General features: G+C 32.0%; 1 pseudogene; it reads right to left on the bottom strand.

Moving 5' to 3' along the window:
* Positions 1-6,682: 6,682 nt before the first annotated feature.
* LOC143049495 (uncharacterized) lies at positions 6,683-7,330 on the bottom strand (annotated as a pseudogene).
* Positions 7,331-23,385: the final 16,055 nt, after the last annotated feature.

Genomic DNA, 23,385 nt, shown 5'->3' with positions numbered 1-23,385 from the left:
TGCACCACTATTGACCGACATGTTGATATTTTCTACAGAATCTTCGTTAAGACCAAATGTTCAAGCATTTTTGAAAGGTCTTTATTTTCTATTTCATGTCAAATACAAATTAGTTAATTACATGATATTTTCAAGGAGTGTGACACACTCTCTTTCTTCAGCCACCGCTATGAATATTCGCACATAATACAGCTTTTTGCCACCATAAACCGTTCTCGCGCATCGATTAACCCGAAGATCATAAACGGCACTTTCTGAAAATTAAATATATGAACAGAGATATTAATTTTATCAACTTATCGAGTATACTAATACCATTTAATGCCTCTACCATTCAAACTGTATACATCCCTATTCTGATTACTTGGAACCACCTATTATTTCGTACAAATCAAATAAAACCAGAAGAATTTTACTTTCTAATTATACGTCAGTAGCATCTGACGTCAATGTAGAACAAAATACTCCACTAACTTGAAACTGTGAATCGTCGAAGTTAAGATATGATTGCTATGTCAATGTTATTACGGGGGACCTCAATATCGTCCAAGACGGAGAGGTGAAATACTTTTTTTTTAAAGGAGCAAAATGACAAATCTGATTAACAATCTCTTGATTTTTTTTATCTTAAATAAATGTATGAAAGTTGTGGACATTCGAATATCAAATATTGAAAATAATTCAGAACTAAAAAAAAAGGGTACATTATACGCCTATTTCTAGACTAAAAAACAACTTTTAAGAATTTTCGAAGCAGTTTGTACCGACCGACAAAGCAGCCCACAATGTGGTGGTGGTATGCCGTAAATACTACACGGACGTTCTTAATAATGACATTTTAAATTCATCTACATTCAAGTCCGTGCAATCCACAGAGAGTCATATAGTAATAAACATATCATAACAACTACACAGATCAATGCCTCTTCTGAACATTTGAAGGTCCCTACTATTTATTGGCTACCTGAACTTCACAAAAGAAAACCCAGTAAAATAACGTTTCATCTCGGCCTCTACTAATTGTTCTACAATCAATCTTTCAGTGTTTTTAACTAGTTCCTTAACTATTTTCAAAGAACGTATTATAAACTCTTGTAATACAATATATGAACATTGTTGAATTAACTTTCTTTGGAGTGTAAACAAATGTTTTGATGTTTTAGATAACTTACAAGCTTTTGATGGTCATTTTGATTCTTATAAAAGTTTTGACACTACACTTCCACACAATCTTCTAAAACAAAAGTTTTCTTATTTAATTGGTCTTTTGGTAAAACTGAATGCAAATATATATGCTGCAATTCCTTTAAAGCCTTCTACTCTAATGAGAAAGGTAAATATGCTAGATATACTAATTGGAGTTGTGATGAGATGATTGAATTTATTTATTCACTCCTTGATAATATTTATGTACATTTTGGCAACAAAGTTTATCGATAGATTGTAAGTATTCCTATGGGCACCACATGTGCCTCTTTAATAGCAGACTGATTTTTATACTGTTAATATGAATCACAGAATATGACCAAACTCAGTAAAGACCCGTCTAAATGGGATTTAATTAATAAATACAACAAAACTTACCGTTATCTGGATGATATTTTTTGTTTAATAATCAAGAATTTCTAAACATACTGCCGGAACTCACCCAAGGGAACTTACTTTCAATAAATCAAATGTAAACATTCCTTTCGTAGATTTAGATTTCAGTTTTACAGGGGAAACTCCACACTAAAATTTACGACAAAAGGGACGATTTTTCGTTCCCTCTTAATAATTTTTCTTTTTTGATGATGATGTTCCTTCGGCACATTCTTGTCGTGTTTTAAAATAACAAGTCATTTCTTCGGCCTTGTCTGTTGTAACGTTTTGGATTTTATTGAACGTAATCTATGCATTACTGGTAAATTATAAAGTCAGGAATTTCGTTACCACAAATTGATTTAAAACCTTTATTTTTTTCCCCATAGATATAAAGATTTGGTTTTGAAGTTTGATTGTAACTTAGCGATCATTTAAATAAACTTATTCTAATAGGTTACCAATTCAACACTGTAATTTGATCTTTGAATATTGTTTTTATTGGTATTAATATTGATTTTGTTTTCAGTCTATTTAAAGCAATCTAAATATTATTGTGATATACTTATGCATATTCATGGATATACAATCTGTCACCTGTGTCTCGGCACTGCACAAGGTCATGTTTTCTCTGGCTGTTTATGGAGTCTTTAAACTAAATCCATATGATGTTGGATGGGTAATGATTGATAGTATATTCTTAGATTTATGAAATTTTATAAGTTGTAATTGACTTAGAACAAGCTGTCAGTAAGTGCGAGTACTCTCAGATCTGTACTTAGTGTCTTTTTGTTGTTAAAATGTACAAATACCCGTATTTCTATTTGTATCTAATTTTATTTGTATCTGATGAGTGAAGTCTTTTTCATATGATTTGTTTAGTTCGTTCTTATGATGTACTGTTCCACATTGTCCAGGGTTAAAAGAGGGTTAGGATCCCGCTAACATGTTTACCCCTGCCACATTATGTATGTATGTGCATGTTCCAAGTCAGGAGCCTGTAATACAGTGGTTGTCATTTGTTCCTGTGTATTATGGTTTTCGTGCAATTGTTTGTAATATAAGTTAGGCTATTATTTCTTTTTATTTCAAATTTGTTATTTCGGGCATTTTATAGCTTACTATCGGGTATGGGGTTTGCTTTTGCCAAAAGGCCATACGGCGACAAATAGTTGCTAATTTCTGTGTCATGTGGTCTCTTTGAAGAGTCATGATACCACATCTTCCTTTTTTTATTTATTGATGATGTTCTGTCACTCAATAACCCATTTTTAATGAGTGTTCTTTTGTATTCTAGCCAACTTGTAATTAGGATACTATCGAATAATGACTGGTTCATATCTTGATTAATTCTTGGATATTGACACAGATTGACAACATCTAACTAGAATCTATAACAAACGTTATAATATCAACTTCTTTCTAAATATCCTCTTAAAATTTCTCAGCAGTAACATATTCTCTGCTCTATCGCATCACATTTAACTTTCTCCGATTATACTTTACGCTCGAGCATGTTAACACCTAATACAAAACTGCTTTATATGTCACGTGGAAGAACGACTAAAATCGATCTTACATAATGTTTACGGTCACCATTACGAATTGTCGGGCGAAACGATTTATCAGTGTTTCTTATCACTAGCTCATATGTTAAGTTGGCTTAGCTCTCTTGATACATGAACAGTCGTCTGGTCTGTAAATTAACAAATTGTGAGGGGGGATGCATATGGCTAGTGGTGCATACATAGCAAGAAACACTTACTCGAAGAAAACCACCGACCTTTGATAGGAAAACTGTCAACTCTAGTCAATTAAGATTAGAGTCTAGTGCGCAACCTCATTGTTGACTGATTAGTTATTACAGAAGTAGATCTACTTAGACCACTTGGTCACCATGGGCCCTTATTATGCAATGCGTGTAAATTGAACGACCCTTTGGCATGTATAAATAAGCGTATTTTAAAAGGTTTTCAATATAATATAAAAAAGAAGATGAGGTATGATTGCCAATGAGACAACTGTCCACAAGAGACCAAAATTATTTTTCTTAAAACACAGATATTCGTGAATAAAATTGAATATGTACAGGAACAAGAGAATGTACCCGAAGTGTTAAAGGTATTTTGTGCCATTAAAACGTTTCTATGACAACAGGATGGAACGTGAATGTGGAACGTATATGACGAAAAATGGCGGCATATTGAAGGTTTTTTAATTATCCAAAAATAACATTATAATAACCATCAGCTGTAACAGATACCAGATCTAAGCTGCAGGTGGATGCAAGACGCGTTCGGGAGAGAACACATTTTCTGTTAGATCATCATAAAAAATGCAATGCTGACTCTTTGAAGAGGTATTTATGCTTTTAAGTTTTTAACCATTTTATGATTTCTTCAAGGTAGAAAGTTTTTAAACCTTTTTTTCTTACCCCCTCTCTCTAGGCCCCTTCCCCCTTCCGCCTGACTGCTGCTTCCCTCTCCTTATTCCTCAGAAATCACTATAAATCTAAAGCACGTTTTTAATGCAAACAAGTCTATAATTTGAAAATGTATAGCATATGCAGTCATGCTTAGTACCATTTCTGTGTAGGTTTTTTTACAAATAAGTTGGTACAATCTGAAATGTTGCAAATAGATTTTGCAATTGTCTGATTCTAAAATTTTAGTTTATACTAAATATGGTATTATCAAGTCTTCATGAACTGTGAAATAAAAACAAATAAGATGTTGAATATAAATAATCATAGAAATGTTTATATTATAACTAAATTTTGAAATACTTATAAATCTGGTGGAAATATCATGATTTCGGAAAAAAAAAAACATTTCTTTTTTTACAAAATTTGCATGAAACGTCAGTGTTCTTGTTTATTACAACTTTATATTATTATTCCAGTTCAGGGATTGAAGAAGAGTATGGAGAGAAAGAAACTTCTAAGAAAGGTACATACTTCTTATCTTATAACATGAACTATTTGTGTAGTGTTTAAATAATAGTTACTATATCTCTTTTAAAGGTTGCTTTTATTTATTGGGATTTTTTGGGAAAGGGAGGGGTAAGTAACTGCATGCATTTCGTCAATTCAAGGACAAATGGCATAGCGCGTAGGTGGGTAACAGCATATTTCATTTCGAGGTCTTTTAAAGCTGGCTATTTGTGATGGGCTTTGCTCTTTGTTGACCTATAGTTGTTAATTTTAATGTCATTTTGGTCACTTGTGGAGAAATGTCTACTTTGAAATCATACCACATCTTCCTTATTATATATATAGCATGTGATATACAGTGATGACACAGTCAGGAAGTAAACATATAGTTTAGGAAGGCCTATTAGTCTCGAACGTTAAGGAACAATCACCACTGGGTATAGGCTGTAGCTGGTTTGTTCAAAACTTTGTTATCTGCTCATTTGTAGGGTTGTTGTCTCTTTCAAATATTCCCCTTTACCATTGTAAATTTTATTAACATCATAAAAATGATCCAAAATTTAATGTCTCTTCTGTCTCCAATAATACTCGTGAACCAACTATTTGAAAGCCCAAAACCCAACACATGTTTTAACAAATTATGTCTATATTTCAGGTGATGATGATTCTAACGATGCCACCCCATCAAAGAGAAACAGTTCCGGAAATATAGTTGCATATCTAAAAGAAAAAAATGTTGCCGAGTTGATATATAGAAGGCAAGAACTTGAAGTTAGAAAACAGCAACTTCAATTGGAGGAAGAAAAGTTCAAAATAGAGAAACAAGAAAGGATTCTGAAATTGGAAAATGACAAACAAGAAAAAACACTTATGTTTGAGCTGCTAAAAAATGTTTAGGTGACATACATTAAAAGAGAAGCCATATTTCAAATCATCGAACATAATAAATAAAAATATATTAACACAACTTATTATGAAAAGCTGTATCTTATGATATTTGTTGTTTTACCCACGATTGTAAATGTTAAAAGGGATATAATCAAATTTACTGGTAAGATAGTGCAATGATATATGTTAATAGTATCTTAATGTGGTTTTCTGTGTGACCATGACTGGTATATATGCACAAAGAAGAAATCACTCTAGCAATTTCAATTTGCGAAATAGGTGGGGCCGGAGGTTTTCTGAAATATTTAAATCACAGTTCTAGTTTGGATAGTGGTATTACATGTTGCTTACTTATAAGATGCTAATCCAAGAGACATCTATCTACATTTTTTCCGAATTGTAATATGTATATACTGTGTATACATCGAGCTATGGGAGTATGTCAAAAGAGAAGTAGACAACCGAAATAATATTAAAACTAGGTCAATCAATTTTCAAAAAGAAAAACCTTGCAACAAGACACACAAGGACTCATTAGTTTTGTCGTTTAAATTGTTTTCCAGTGTCATTTCAAGGCCTTTTACAGCTGACTACGTGGTAAGGGCTTTGTTCATTGTTGAAGGCCGAACAGTGACCTAAAGTTGTTAATTTGTTTCAGTGTCATTTTGGTCTCTTGTGGAGAGTTGTCTCATTGGCAATCATACCACATCTTTTTTTATATTCAAAAATAGATATTAAACTAAAAACAAATTGAAATCAAAGAGCATGAAATACAGGAATGATATTTGTTGGTCTGTAAGGGTTATCAGGATCTGCTTCTTCCTTAAGTAAGACCCCCTCCGCATTTCTCACATAACGTGTCACTAACCTTGGGTTGTCAGTAATGTGTCATTCACTTGCCATGGGCTGTTGTCAGTAATATGTCATTAGCCTAGAAGTGTTGTCAGTAACAAAACTTGGTCAGCACAAAAGTCATGATCAGACAAGGTACAATTAAATATGGCTGAACTCATTTGATGGATAGTTGCCTAATTAACACCTGCAACATCTTATTTGAAAGAGTTGCCGCAAAAGCAAACTATATGTCATCTCTAGGAATATACAAAGAACACAACAGGCAACAACAAGTATATGATAATTGTTTGTTTTTTTTAAAACTATTTAACATGCTTAAGACTAACTAGTTAACATTTAATTTTTATCAGCTCTTCAATGAAACTTCAGAATAATTTAAAAGCAATAACGATAATTATTTGCAATCTGGAAACATTGGGAAAATTGTCAACCCAAAAGGTATTCTTCTAATGTTGGTGGTGATACATTAAAAAATATCCCGGTTTCACTGCCATAAAGACAGGTATGTCAATTTGTCAGTATAACTGCTACTTTGTAATACTTTTCCACGGGTTGCAGATATAACTTTATATTTTTCTTGTAGTCTAGAAATGCAAATAGTGACAAAACTTTCCATAAAGCCCACTCCACACAAATGCGTACTGCTGACATCCTTTTGTTGAAAATCATTTGATTCCTGGAGATGACTCCGCCTCTGAATGGTGCAATTATATATCCATCAGTCATGGGATATGCCGGGTCACCATAGATGCAAAATATTCGCCCCTCTGGAGTTGTCATATGGACCCTCATCTGTGTTAAAATGTCACTTTCACGTAACATTCCTGCGTTATGTCGACGTCCTTCTAAGGGACCAAACAAGTTTGAGATGATCCCATTAGGGATAACAATGCTTTGACATTTCAAGGCATATGACCTTTTGTGGCTATTAAACACAAGTCTTTGGTTTTCCTGTGGTCTGCATATTGGTCTAACAGTACCGTCGATAAAACCCCAGCAGTTACCTAAAGGCCCATCACGATCGAAAACCGCATCTGCAAAACGTTCTAAACTCTCTTGTGAGAGCCAACTCATGTTGAAGTCTGAGAGAAGATGACAATGATTGTCATGTATGTAATCGAAAACTTCGATCGTAATACCATGCAAAGTCCATCAATACCCCTTGCCGTGATGCGATTAATACATACAACTTTCTCTGGTATACGCAGGGCTCGACAAAGAATTTTAATATCATCTTTATCAAATCTAAAAAAAGATTGACACTGTTCATTTGTAAGTTTTTCAACTTCTATACCTGGAAAATTGCCCTTTTCCTCTTTACATAATGACAAAAGCTGTAATTCATCGGAGTCTTCTAAAGCTGCTAACACTTTCAAGTTTTCCGCCATAGTTATCAAACATAAAACAAAGACATTTATTGGCAACTATTCTTTTCTTTCATCCAATGAGATAATGTTTTGCATTACGTCTTTTACACGTACACGTATACGTACGACTTTGCTAAACACAACGTGGCATAATAGAAACGTACGGGTACGTGTACTTCTATTCTACACGTACGCGTTCACGCACACGGACGTTTGCTAAACCTCTCTATTAACAGCTATAGGTCATCGTACGGCCTTCAACAATGAGCAAAGCCCATACCGCAAAGTCAGCTTTAAAAGGCACCGATAAGACAATGTAAAACAATTCAAACGAGAAAACTAACGGCCTTATTTATATAAAAAAAAATGAACCAAAAACAAAAATGTAACACATAAAACAAACGACAACCACTGAATTACAGGCTCCTGACTTGGGACAGGCACATACTTAAATAATGCAATGTTAAAAAATTGAACATTGATTTATCTGTTCTAAAATTAATTTTGGGAACTAATCAATCAAAACAAAACTGAATATGCATTGTTAACAAATTATTAACGCTTACGGTCTATTGACACTTACTATTATGTGATGTGTTAAATTTTGAGCATTGCACAATTTTTATGACTTCTTTAGACTAAATTCCTTGGATTGGTAGGTTGATATTTAATCTTGGATACATGATATTTGATGTTAGTGGTTTATACCTAGATTTCATACTATGCGTATTGTCAAATCGGCACTTTGTGTCTTCGGTCTTTTTATGAGTTGTTTAAATTGCTGCTTTGTATCGATATGAATAATCAGATAAATAAACTTAATAACAGTTTGTTCGTATGTGGAGCTGTAAAAATGCTGGGCCATGTTAGGTCGATTGTTTTATGCCCCCAAACGAGTTAAACCCCACCACATTCTACATATGCCTCTCATTTAGCGCTGGTGTTTTTCTTGTATTCATTTTCTTTTTTCGTTTTTTTTTTTGCAAATGAATCAAGACGTTGGTTTTGATTTGTTTCACGATTTGTAATGTAGGGGTTGTTCATAGCTTGCTATGCGATATGGTTTCTGTTTTATTACTGTGGCAAGTTATGTAGTTTCTCACATCTACGTTATATTAATTGGTCTCTCGTGGATATCATTGACAACCATATTTGTCTTTCTTTTTTATATTACTGAAATACCGCATAAAACCGTTATTATGGCTAGCCACAAAACCAAGTTAAACGCACCAGTTTTTATTATTAAAATGTCCTTTACCAAGTCAGGAAAATGGCAGTTGGTATTTTATAGTTCATTTTCGTGTGTTGCATTGTCGTTTGGTTTTTTGTTGCACTTCAGTGTTTCAGTTGTTTCGTTGTTTTCCTCTTAAATATGATGTAGTTCTCTTTAGTTTTAGTTTGTAACCCGGATTTGTTTTCTCTCAATCGATTTATGACTTTCGAACAGTGGTTTACTAACGTTGCCTTAATTTATGCATCTTAAACTTTCAGTTAAGAAAAATCAGATGTTAGCAGTAATCTCTACAACATTTTAAGTGAATTTATATCTCAGACTGGTATCTGCATACATACAACTATTGCAAATATGTCTTTGTTAGAACACCTCTAGTATATACATGTATATTAGCTAAATTGTGTCAGATATATGGTTACAGATGATGCTGTTGTGACAAGAATTCTAAATTGACCATTTGAGGCAGAAAATGTGTTCGTTAATTGACAAACAGGCATACAGTAAGATGTGGACTGGAGACAGAGGCTGGATTGGATACTGTATATAATCTTGAATGTTGTAATGATTGACTGCTATACATTACATTTATAGTATTCTGATATGCTTTCAATATGTTATCAAAACAGTTTTAAACAGGTTCTAGGCATTTTTTTATCAGAAAATATGCAGATAGGGTAAGCTGGCAATAATTAAAGTCTTGTTTTCAAATTCTTTAAAAAATTGAAACAGGGGAGGGGATATAAAATGTATAGTAAAGAAAAACTTAGAGTATACACAGTGATTTCTTTAAGACTATAATTCTGATAAATGAGTATTAATGTGAGAAAAACTGATTTTAGAGAGTTATCTATTTGAATAAATATCTGTATAGGTTGCACTTTGTAAATACAGCTGTTTCTCAAAACACGCCTCTTTTGGGTAGATCTTGAATATTCATAGAAAATTAATTTTGTTTACATACTGGTTCCCAGTTATGCTCTCTGTGTTCCATCTCACAGAGACATAACTTGGGAATGTTCCCAGTAAAAAAACATGTGCATATTGTTTACATTGAAATCTGTGGTAACCTTTCATTCGAGGTAGGGGTAGTTAGGAAAATTAGTGTTAGTTTAAACTCTGAGAAGTTCAGGGCATATAAATGTTGAAAATATGCCGCACAGCCCTATATTTTGACCTTTGAAAAAAAATGTGGTACATATGAACTTTCAATTCTAGAATAAGATTTGATTCAAAACTTCACAGTAAAAGTGGTACAGTTTTAGCCGTAAAAGGAGTTCCTATGGGAAATTGCATTGTCAGTATTTACAGAAATGCAACCTATAAGGATAATCGAACATAGCAGTCAACACATATTTTATAGCAATATGTTTTCATTTCTTTACTATGGAACGAGACGATATATGTTCAAAAAGGTAAGCCATACTCACGTCCAGACTAGTTAGTCTCTTACAAGAAAGGCATTTGCAGCTAACTGCCTTTCCAGGATTGCCTTGAGAATTACACCTAGTACCACAGACGTGTGGATCGATGTAGTATTTACAAAATGCTTGGCATCTTTTATTCTGTTCCATTGTACAAAATCTAACTTCTAAAATAGAAAGAACAAGAGCTGTCAGAATGACAGTAAACTGGATTGTTTGATATTTATCAATGTCATGGCATTTATCAATATCACAAGGACCAAAGCTCTTGAATAGTAAAAGTGAAAATCTGAATATCTAATTTGACCTCCATTTTGTCATGAGTACAACATATCAAAATGTAGTTAGCATTGGTTGAATGGTTCATGAGTAAATGTACAGACACGACTGGAAACGCTATTTTTCAATATTTCAAAAACTATAACTCATGAACGATAAAAGTGAAAATCGCTATTATCCTACTTGACCTCCATTTTGTCATCAGTAACAACATTTTAAAATTTGAAAAGGTTTGGTTGAATGATTCATGAGTTAATGCAACGACATGATTGGAAACGCCATTTTTCAATCTTTCAATAATCATAACTCCCTACAGGAAAAGTGAAAATCGCGGTTATATAACTGACTGTGAATGTTACTTGTCGATTTACTTATTTTTACAGATTTCATCCATTTATCAGCTTTGAAGAATTTGAAAATTTACAGCATGAGATATGTTCTATAAAAAATTAGATCTACTTATCTCACGGTCTATCTGAATTTTCAAAAAAATCACTTCAGAGGAATAAAATTTATATTTTTTTCTCTAAATGTTCATCCCTTTGTGATGTTAAATCTTTCAACACTAAAAAATCTTTTCCTGTTTGATTATACGAGTGTCTCGTTGGTTTTTGTGTCGACCGTTATATTTTGAATGTCTGTAGTTAGAATATACCTTTTATTTTTAAAAAGAAAACAATGTCTGTAACTAACAGAGATGTACTCACAGTGAGTGCAAGAACAAACAAAATAAGTACATTTTCTCGTTTTGTTTATATAGATTAGACCGTTGGTTTTCCCGTTTGAATGGTTTTACACTAGTAATTTTGGGGCCCTTTATAGCTTGTTGTTCGGTGTGAGCTAAGGCTCCGTGTTGAAGGCCGTACTTTAACCTATAATGGTTTACTTTTTAAATTGTTATTTGTATGGAGAGTTGTCTCATTGGCACTCACACCACATCTTCCTATATCTATGTATGTTCAAAAATGGTCAAAACTTGCACCATCGTTTCAAGATATTTAAAATCTGATAAAAAAAAAATACAAATTGAAAAAAAAACCACAGAAAATCAACGGAAAAACAGGAACATAAAATTGCAACAAAAAACGAACACTACAAATACATAGAGACGGACTATTTGATTATATCTACCATATTCGTGATTTGGTACAGTACATTTTTAGAAAAATCATTGGTTGAGCATGGTTTTATTGCTAGCTAAACCCCCCGTTTATAAGGTAATGATAAAAAAAATATGATAATGTTATTTAAAATTTCCAATTACGCATTTATATTTTATCTGTCAAATCTCGTCCAGAATTAAGAACTTTACAAATCAAAAGTACAGCTATAAATAGATATATCGAGTTTTACATTTTCAAGAGGTCTGACAAATTGTTGTAAAAAAAAACCAAGTAAAGTTATTAAACAAGTTGACTTACCTCCTAGACCAACTGCAAAGAAAACAACGAAAATAGCAATGGCGTTCATTTTGTGTTTCGATTGGAATGCTCAGTCTAATTAAGTCAACAGTTGAAATGTTCAAATACGTGTGCTTCTAAAAGAAATTACTAGAATATAAAAAAAACTGTCACTCGCTCAGCCATGTGTTAGAGTAAATTAACACCCTCATATTAGCCAATCAAAATATGGCATTTTAACGTGAAGTATTAAAAAAAATAGGACGTTAGTTTATTGGATGGGAATAATAAAAGCACCTGAGATCACCGCTAGTCTTTGGTGGGGTTCGTATTGTTCATTCTTTAGTTTTCTATGTTGTTTCATTTGTACTATTGTTTGTCTGTTTGTCTTTTTCATTTTTAGCCATGGCGTTGTCAGTTTATTTTAGATTTATGAGTTTGACTGTCCCTATGTTATCTTTCGTCCCTCTTTCAAATTAGGCACTGAACTTACTGTAAGCTCAGTAAAGACCAGTCAAAATTGCATTTAACTCATAAATTCAACACTTATCGTTATATTGATGAAATTTTTCATTAAATAATCAAGATTTTCTTAAAATACTATCGAAATTTACCCAAAGGAACCTTGTTTCAATAAATCAAATGAAAACGGTCATAACTGTCCTTTCCTAGATTTAGTTATTTCAGTTTTACAGGAGAAACTTCACACTCAAATTTACGACAAAAGGGACGATTTTTCAATCACTATTGTTAGTTTTCCTTTTTTGGACGATGATGTTCCTTGGTCATTTTGACATATTTCTTGTTAACAAAACTTTGAGTTTACCGAAAAACTAAGGATTTTCTTATCCCAGGCATAGATAACCTTAGCCGTATTTGGCACAACTTTTTGGAATTTCGATTCCTCAATGCTCTTCACCTTTGTACTTGTTTGGCTTTATACAAATTTTGATATGAGCGTCACTAATGAGTCGTATGTAGACGAAACGTGCGTCTGGCGTACTAAATTATAATTCTGGTACCTTTGATAATTATTAGCACCATGTTGCTATGTTTATATATCATTTATAAGTCGTGTTTTGGCCTTGTTTTTTGTAACTTTTTGGATTTAAATGAACGTAATCTATGTATTACTGGTGAATTATAAAGTCAGGAATTTCGTTACCACAAGTTAATTAAAACCTTCACTATATTATTCCATAGATATAAAGATTTGGTTTTGACGCTTGGTTGTAACTAAGCAATAATTTTAATAAACTTATTCTATTGGATATTGGTTGTGTACTATTTAATACTTTAAGTCTGTGATGGATGTTTGTTTTAATTATTTTTATTGGCTTTGACCGAGCTATCAGTTACTCTACTCAGCGTCTTTTTGTTGTTGGGATGTACAATTACCTGTCCAAGACTAACTGTTTTTGTAAAATGTATTTCTATGAGTATCAATCTGATGAGTTGAAACCTATTTCTACTGATTTTTATAATTTGTTCTTATGTAATACTGTTTCACCACTGTCCTAGGTTAGGGGGGAATTGAATATTTGTTTTTCGTTCATAACTTTGTATAAAATTATTCTGTTCGTTTTTATGTTCGATGTGTTTTATATTTGTCACTTTGTGACCTTTCATAGCTGACTATGGTATGTTACATACCGTATGGTGACCTATAGTTGTTAATTTCTCTGCGCTTAGAGTAATTTTAGTTTTATATAATGCGCTGTTATAAATACTGTATAATAATAATAATAAATATTTATATAAAATAGTTTACCAGGATTATAATTTAATATGCCAGACGCGCGTTTCATCTACATAAAAAGTGTTATAAACCCAAACAAGTTCAAAGATGACGAGCATTGAGGACTCATGTATGGTAATCTATGCCTGGGATAAGAAAATCCTTACTATTTCGTAAAAAAAATATTTTTGTAAAGAGGAAATTTATAAAATGACCACATAATTGATATTCATGTCAACGCCGAGGTGTTAACTACTTGGCTTGTGATACCCTCGGGGACGAAACGTCCACCAGCAATGGTATCAACCCAGTGGTGTAAATAGTTAGCAAAGGTAACATAATTATAATTCAAAACGCCAGACCTGCGTTTTGTTCACATGAGACTCACCAGTCACACTCAGATCAAAAGTGTTAAAAAGCCAAACAAGTACAAAGTTTAAAAGCATTGAAAACTCAAAATTTCAAAAAGTTGTGCCAAATACGGCTTAAGTAGTCAATGCCTGGGATACACAGCATCGTATATTTTTTTAAAATAAATTAGGAAATGTATATATGAATGAAGCTTATAATATAAACACTTTTTACCTTGTAAATACTGCTTGTAAAGTGTCTACAATATGTATGCTAAAACGGAAGGATGGAAACAATGTTAACGTAATTATAATCAGCAGAAAATTTTTACGCACAGGTTTTGTCACACTTGCTTCGACTAGGGTTGTATAAAGGTTACAGTTGGGTGGGAGGTGTTTCCAGGAAAATCAAATTTTTATCTTCTAAGGAAATCATTTTTAAAAATGCAACGATGAGCTTTACAATAAACCATTTTTTTTAAATTTCAGCAATGCCTAGCATCATCAAGTTCTAGGGTGTTGATTTCAATGTATCTTTAAAAATCTTAATGGAGTTCGCTCCTTAGTTTCAAAGTAATTAACTTTTCAAAACACTAGTTTAAATTGATAGGGAATTAATAAAGGAATCCAAAGAACAAAAAAAATATATATGTCACCGTGCTTGTTTTCGAGATATGAGCCATTGAAATTTTGGCGGGAAAATATTCTCTCTTGACTTTTCATAGCTTTATCATTGACAAGTTGACATTCTCAAAAACTGTTAAAAAGTAATTAAAATTTGATAAGACTTTAACAGATGGCTTATCATTATACAGGTAAAAGATTTTCAAAAAGAAAAATGGGGGTCACTGGGCAATTTTTTTCAAGGCATTCAAATGGATAAAACCAGAGGATTCCGAAAATCTTACAAAAATTCCAAAATATGACAAGCCAGCTTCCTTAAATTAAACATATTTCAATGGGAGAAATATGGGGTATGTTTTCAGCTACTCATATTGCATGCAAATTGTAAGTAGAAAAAAAACAAATATACAATTTATGAAATTTACTCTTGAGAATCGATTTGAAGAAGTGTATGGCAATTCAAAGGACAGTTGAACTAGGGCTATGTCCCATGTATTATTCAATGTCAATGACTTTTGCTGAAATATGTTAATATTTACGGATAAACAAAGAATGGTTGGTTAAAGGACGCATATTTGTAATAAAGAGTGCCACATAAAGATATCGCAGCGTGGTTTTCAAGCATTATATTTTAACTTAGACTAACTTAGACTAGAAATACACTTGCCAAACTTTTGAATAATAAAGTTAAACATAAAATAAGCTAATGCATTTTCACAACTCTTGAGAACTCCCAAATAAGAAAAAAAGAAAAATCTTTAAAATCACAATTGTCCTGCACTATGAAAGATCAGAAGAAGTGTACGCCTAAAAATAGAGACGGATATATATATATAACTCCTGAAAACTAAAACAATTATCAATGTAGAACAGATGATATGTATCATATACGTTTCTTTCACATATAATTATGGCTTAATCATGTTAATGGTGGTTATTGATGACGAGAAAAAAAATAATGAAACATATTTATGAATTATTGTTAAAATATTTTTGGTATCTCAATCTTAAAAATAACTTGTATCGATTTTTCTTACAAGTTTGATTTGCTAAATAACCCCCATGAACTATATATTATTACTTTTTGTTTTAATGGGAGTTAACGTTGCCAATGAATTTCTTATTTTCTCTAATTGCAATGCTGATAGCTTGAGGTGTTTTTTTTTACTAATTATATGATAGGTGTATTATCTTTTTCTAAGATCTCTTTTGACGCAAGTCTTAAATGGGTTCTTAGCACGTCTGACGTATATTAAACCTGGTACCTTTTGTTAGCTATTATTCGTGTGTTTCTCTCTCCTTTATTTTCTCCCATTTATTTGTATTGTAGTCCTGTCATGTACTGTTGTCATTTTAATGTTATATTTAACATTGCCATTAAAGCGGCATGCCACAAAACCAGGTTCAAGCCATCATTTTTTTCTTAAAAATGTCCTGTATCAAGTCGGCAAAATGGTAAATTGTAGTTCGTTTCTGTGTGTGTAACATTGTAACATTTTAATATTGTGTTTCTGTTGTGTCGTAGTTCTCTTATATTTGATGCGTTTCCCTCAGTTTTAGTTTGAAATACGGATTCGGTTTTTTTCTCAATCGATTTATGAATTTCGAACAGCGGTATACTACTGTTGCCTTTACAATGTTTACTTAGCATGCGTTTTCTCCATTGAGACAGGGCTTAGTTGTCTCATATTACCATTTACTTAGTTGTTCTAATCACTTGCTGTGTTAAAGTTAAGATTTGCTGACGGTGTTAAAGAATTAAAATTTAAGGATATACATGTCAAGGAAAATATAGATTCTCTTCCTATAGTAAAGACATGCATTGATTTCTCTTTTTTTATGACTTGGCTGGATTGAATAGTGTGTCGTTCCTGTTTATGCTACCAATTTATATTTTGTGTTACATTCAAAATCTAAGTTACTGCTTTTTAATTTGAGAAAACTAAATTCATTATTAAATTAATGTATAGTACTTTCTGATAACTTACATCATATGTAGGCATATTATAAGTATAACTATGATTTGAAAAAGATACATTAAGAGCTCTTACGAATCAGAAGATATTCAAATATATAACTATTGTAACTTACTCCTGTAAAATGATTATGATAGCAAGAATTTCAGTTTCAAATTGTTGTTGAAAAAAGTGTAATTTGGTCCGTTTTAATGACAGTCTTTACTGGGGTAAAGCTGATGACCATAACTGCATTCACGGTCATCCCAAGATGTCGGATGATGAATTAGGTCAGTTTCTGTATTGTCTGTTAAAGTGTTTCTATATTATTTTCTTTACAAATCATACATTGAAACGATGTAAATTTATAAAAGAATCACTCGCAAATCACAAATTACTACTAAGAAATGTGCATGAAACGGGAAATTCGATTTGAAAAAATCGTCAAGATGACCATAAATCATAATCAAAATATTTTCAAGATGACCGTAACATATAACAAGGATGACCGTGATTGGTAAAAAGATGACCGTAACTTGTAAAGGATGACCGTAATTTGTAAAGACTGACTGTAATTTATAAAGGACGACCGCAACTTTTATAGGATAACCGCCAATTCTTAGAAATATCCGTATTTGTATTCAAAGCTTTTTGTTGGGTTTATCTCAATAGTGGCTCGGTTAGAGGATATAAATATGTTTCATAAATTTCTTTTTTTAAACTATTGGCCGTATTTTGGGTTTATGACAATGATAGTAAATTGCATATTTCTCGTAAACAATGAAATATTTATTGATAACGTTAAAATTTTAATACAAATTGACAGCGATACGACGAAAATTTGTTGAAACATGAATAAGTCCCTATAGTACATGGATGTGACATCTACACTATCATTTTCTATGTTTATAGTGGACTGTGAAAAATGGGATAAAAATGTAATTTGGCATTAGAATTAAAAGCTCATACCATAGGGAAAATGTATAATAAGTTTCAAGTGGTTTAAAACCTGTAGCTGGACAAACGGACAAACGAACAGACGAACGGACGAACGCACGCACAGACCAGAAAAAACATTATGCCCGTAAATGGAGCATAAAAACATTAATAATACATATAAATATCCGGTAATCGAACCCATGTGTATGGTTCCAGAGGAAGCAGATTAAAATCTTAATTTGTCTCGACATACATGAATGCATGCGGAAACCCAGTTGAAATAGAACAAAAGAACCGAAACTCTTTGTTAGAGAAGGCGATACATGTTTACTGTAATGTTTACTATAGTAACAAAATTTTTAAAAGTTATTAGAAACAAATAAAACGACCATTTTCTTCTCAATTACGAAGTGTTTAATTTTAAAATCACTTTTGAATAAGTTTTCAATTTATCCATTACAAATTAATGCAGAACAATAAGATATCAAGTCGACGAAATGGGTATCTATAAGTTGGATGTAGAAAATGAATAACCTCCGATTTTTTTTTACCACGGACGGAGAACATATCAATCTATTAATTCAGAAATTTTCGTGTCTGCCCTTCAATTATGTGAATCAAGAAAAAATTCCCCCAAAATAGGTAACGATTTTATCGAAAAGTGAAAACCGAGTGCACTTTTTATAATGTTAGGGCGTGTTAGAGGTGTATATTTTGTCTTTCAAAACGTACAAAGCATGATTATTTGATATAGCATCTCGCTTCAGATTCTATCAATTTTATATATCAAAGCTACAGGTTGACTTTATAACGTAAAAAAATTACAATACGAAAAGATGAAATATATGGGTCAAGTGAAATACCTATCTAATGAATCACAAAAACAGAGTAGGTGTGTTCGAATAGCTTTTTTGGCTAAAAGTACTTGACGATAGTCTTTTAATTCGGATGATGAAAATGCATATCTTCGAAAAAATATATATATTTTTGTGTGATAACTAGGGTTTATAATCTTCAACCACTGAATATTTTTAGTCTGCCCTTCCAAGAAATATTTAATTAGAATTTTTTGTAAATGTTTAAGAATTTTCGAAAATTCCACCTGACATCCTATCAGACAATAGTTTTACGTTGAATAAATGCAGACAAGATCATTATCTGATGCTCATTAGCTAGTAGATACATTTGTCTTTTAAAATACAACTGACATATAAGGATCGAAATGGTGCTATGTGGATAAATTTATCGGTTTTCAAGAGCAAAATTGGCAGCACGTCATCCCTACAATAGCTTTCATTTCTCCGATGGGGAGATAATTTTGACGAAGTAGAATCCTGACTGTATGAATAACATTTCTGTTGCACAAATTGACAACGTTCCCCATTGTGATCCGCTATTCGTACAAGACTATTTTAAGGATCTACTTTGCTGGAGCTCACCGTCACTAGTTTAGTCGTATGTTTTCAAAATATTTTCTGTTATTTTATTTGCACGACAAAATGGAAGACGATATAATAAATGGGTGTATTGGCATTTTTAAAAATGTGTATTTATTATATGTCATTAAAAGGAATACTAAAAAAAATCTTGTCTTGTATATAGTTGGAGGCTGTACACTGCATTTTTTCATTTTACTTGTAAGGTGTCATTTTATCGCGCTTTTGTTGCATGTTTTCCCCACTTGTTCATGTGCATGTCTTGTTGCAAATTCATTTTAAAAATTAAACCCTCTACTGTAAAAAAAAAAGATACATATGGTGAACTATGCATTTGAAGCACGTCTTATTTTCTTCTACCTATAGGATAATACTTTCATATTAATACGTTTATACCAATACGATTAATCATTTGATACAAAAAGGTAGTTATATAAAAACGGATAATTCTTAGAATTGACGGTCATCCTTCAAAAGTTACGGTCATCATTTACAAATTACGGTCCTCTTAAAACCAATTACGGTCACCCTTGTTATGAATCGCTATTTCTGTTACGGTCATCTCGATTGTGATTTACGGTCATCTTAGCGATTTTTTCAAATCAAAATTCCTGTTTCATGCACATTTCTCGGTAGTTATTAGTGATTTCCGTGTGAATCTTTTATAAATTTACATCGTTGAAATGTATGATTTGTAAAGAAAATGATATAGAAACACTTTAACAACCAATACAAATACTGACCTAATTTTTCATCCGACATCTTGGATGTTAGTTATGGTCATCAGCTTAACCCCAGTGAGTCTTGGTGATTTTTTACATAATTTTCTTAATATAAATTGATACAAATCAAAACACTTTAACGTATTAGGAAGGTGATATTTATCATTTTAATCTTTTCAGCCAAACAACATTTGTATTAACTAAATAAACAAGTTATCTACACATGAATCGTTATCACGTTGATGTCCCTTTGATAACAACTTTTTTCTCTTTTTAAAATAATTTTGTAACAAATTAATTCTAAGATTTCACGTTAAAGTTGTAAGTTGCAGACAATTATCACTAAATTTGTGTGATTTCGTGTCCTATGAAACGATATTTGGTTAGTAACTTTCTGGTTTATGAAGTATGTAATTGATATGTACTAGTTGTAAGGTTTGGTCTCCGTCAGGGGAAAAATTGACATAAACAGTATGTATGTGCCTGTAACAAGTCCAAAATCACTAATTCAGTTGTTTGCGTTTGTTGCTTCATGTCATATTTGGTTTTCGTTCATCTTAACTGTTAATCCAAAATATGTTTCAATTGTAACCAAGTGTGGTAGGTTTACGTCTTTATTTCTTTAAATTGGTTTTTACTTAACGTTTTATATGATCCTAACACTATTGATAGTCATATTGATTATCATCGATCGTTAACATAACAACTTCCGGTTTCATTTATAAATAATCAACTACGTCTTTAACAGTTTGTTAATGACCAAATTTATACCCTTTGCATCAATCTTTAGGCATACAAATGTCGTTCTCCTTAATCTTAAATCTTTAATTTTTTATATATATCTATTACTGACAAATTATCATCATGATCATCCTGATCCGAATTTTCGTTTTCCTTTTTTTATCTGCACATTTTTTATCTGTTTTAAAACTGTAGCAATTTTTTTCCCTTTCATTTTTAAAAATTACAGTATGAAAACAGATCTCATATCTTTAAAAACCAATTCATTGTTTTCTTGCTATGCTTGTTTATGAATAAAACATATCCCTTTAGATTCATGTCAAAAATTGTTTATATTCTTCTTATTATTTTTTTTGTCCTGTTGATAAAAGTCACATGCGCTTTTGACAAAAAAATTTCATAATCACTTTAATAATGATATTTTTCTTTTCATATCAATAAAGCTTTCCCCTAAATACGTTTAGTTAATTGTAATTGAACTCAAATGTGTTTTTCAATTGTTATAAAAATCTATCTACCACAAAAATACTTCAAAACTTAGATATTTTTTATCATTCATGTGCTATTTATGGCATATCATCTTTCTTGTTCTTTAATATCATGTAATGAATCGTAATCTAAAATCATTTAACAACAAGTCTCAAGAACTCTTGGTTTGATAGCTTCTTTGAGAGCTGCAAACCCTGTATCACGTAAATCATAAAAAGGAAATATAAGCATGGGAATATCGTATAATTGGGAGAGATATACTTTTTAAGCAGGCGCTGCTGAAATGTTGCTACATAGAAATCAAAAGTTCCTAATTAGGAAGCTGAAATCATCGCTTTTGTCGTAAAGTTTTGTTTCCAACCGACCCTCATTGTCAATTTCTAGATGCAAGTCAAGATAGGAGACAGACTTTACTGTTTCTGTTGTATCCTTTATTTCTAGTTCGATGGGATGGATGCGTTCAACACAGTCACCAAAGTTTGAATTATTTAGTGAGAGAACATCATTTACTTTTACTGTTTGGTCAGTTTTCTGTGATATCCATTTGACGTGGCTCGGTACTTATACATACCGTCAATGTACTTGTATTATCTTTCAATATTGCTGGTGTGTTTTGTATACGTGTGACTTTTTGTGTTTCTTTGGTACATATAATTTGGTTATGTACCTTTCAAGATTCCGCCATTATGTTATTGTTCCATTATAATTTTGAAAATACTTTGAACGACAAAATGATTTTACTGGCGCAGTGGTTATAACCATATGTGGATTATTAAAAATTCTAAAGAACTTGTGGATAATTTTAAATCTTGGTCTTTTTCTGAAATAAGTTCTAACACAACCTTTTATTTTTTTTTAACCCTGTATACTACTATTCCCCATGTGAAATTATACGTTTTTTGAAAGTACTTTGAACGACAAAATTATTTTTTATTTCTTCCTGTGTGACGTTTACATTTTCTGACGTGAAACACGCGAAGAAATTGAAGTGGTTATTTAGTTTGATAGATGCTTTAAGTGCTTCCTTGTTAAATATTTTTTTGTTTTGCGATTGTGACACATTGATGACTGCTATACCCATATTTTGACAATTTTACCTATTATATCTGTTTTGTTCACGAATCGTTGTTAATATAATGGAATTGATGCGACTGTAATACCCGTGAAATGTATAGCGCTATATAACCACTTCAATCCTCCATTTTCTACATTTAAAAATGCCTGTGCTAAGTCAGGAATATGACAGTTGTTGTGCATTCGTTTTATGTGTTTTATCATTTGATTTTGCCATTTGATTAGAGATTTTCTGTTAAGAATTTCCTCGGAGTTCAGTATTTTTGTAATTTTACTTTTTTCTATATAGCGGATAAGTAAAGTTAAAAGATATTGCTAACTCCTTATATTTCTTCCTAAGAAGTTCCTGTATGAAGTCAGCCTCATAAAAATAAAGGAACAATACGGCAAGAAGAGGGGTACAAAATATAGGATGTATCCCTCCCCAAGACAAGATACTTGTATGTACGTTCGTCATTCTTTTTTATGAAACAAAGCAATACCAACTCTTTCAATTTGTCATTTAGTTTGGAATATTTCTTTAAACAACTCAAATAATTAACCAAAAGCAACATTTAAGCGAAAAATGCTATATTATAAGACGTTTTAGTTTGTTTTATTATACTTACTCTTAAATGAAACACCAGCATCTTCCGATATTTAATTGTGATTTTATTTTACAATTATATTACTTAAAATTGAGAATGGAAATGGGGAATGTGTCAAAGAGACAACAACTCGACCATATAGAACAGACAACAGCAGAAGATCACCAATAGGTCTTCAATGCAACGAGAAACTCCTGCACCCGCAGGCGTCCTTCAGCTGGGCCCTTAACAAATATATATACTAGTTCAGTGATAATGGACGTCATACTAAACTCCAAATTATAGACAAGAAACTAAAATTAAAAATCATACAAAACTATCAAAGGCCAGAGGCTCCTGACTTGGGAAAGGCGCAAAAAAGCGTCGGGGTTAAACATGTTTTTTGAGATCTCAACCCTCCCCTATACCCAATCAATGTAGAAAAGTAAACGCATAACAATACGCACAGTGAAATTCAGTTCAAGAGAAGTCCGAGTCCGATGTACTAACCTTTTTTCATAGCTTATCCTGTTATAGTTAACAGCTTTATGTAAATAATACAAAACTGAGAGGTTGATACAGCTGATATTGAAATTCCTTGAACATTTTCAACGGAGGAGTAGACTATTAAATTGTTTGGATGAGAACTTAACCATTATCTCTAAATTTATTGATGTAATTTCAATTTATTGTCTTTTCAATTATGGGATTTCGATTTGTCTGCACGATAGGGTGATACAAAAAAGTGTCTTGCACTGAGCCATGTTCTATATTAAACCCTCTGCCTTGTATTA

The sequence above is a fragment of the Mytilus galloprovincialis genome, chromosome 10, assembly GCF_965363235.1.
Source record: "Mytilus galloprovincialis chromosome 10, xbMytGall1.hap1.1, whole genome shotgun sequence".
NCBI lineage: Eukaryota > Metazoa > Mollusca > Bivalvia > Mytilida > Mytilidae > Mytilus > Mytilus galloprovincialis.
This window is presented reverse-complemented; position numbering and strand designations above follow the sequence as displayed.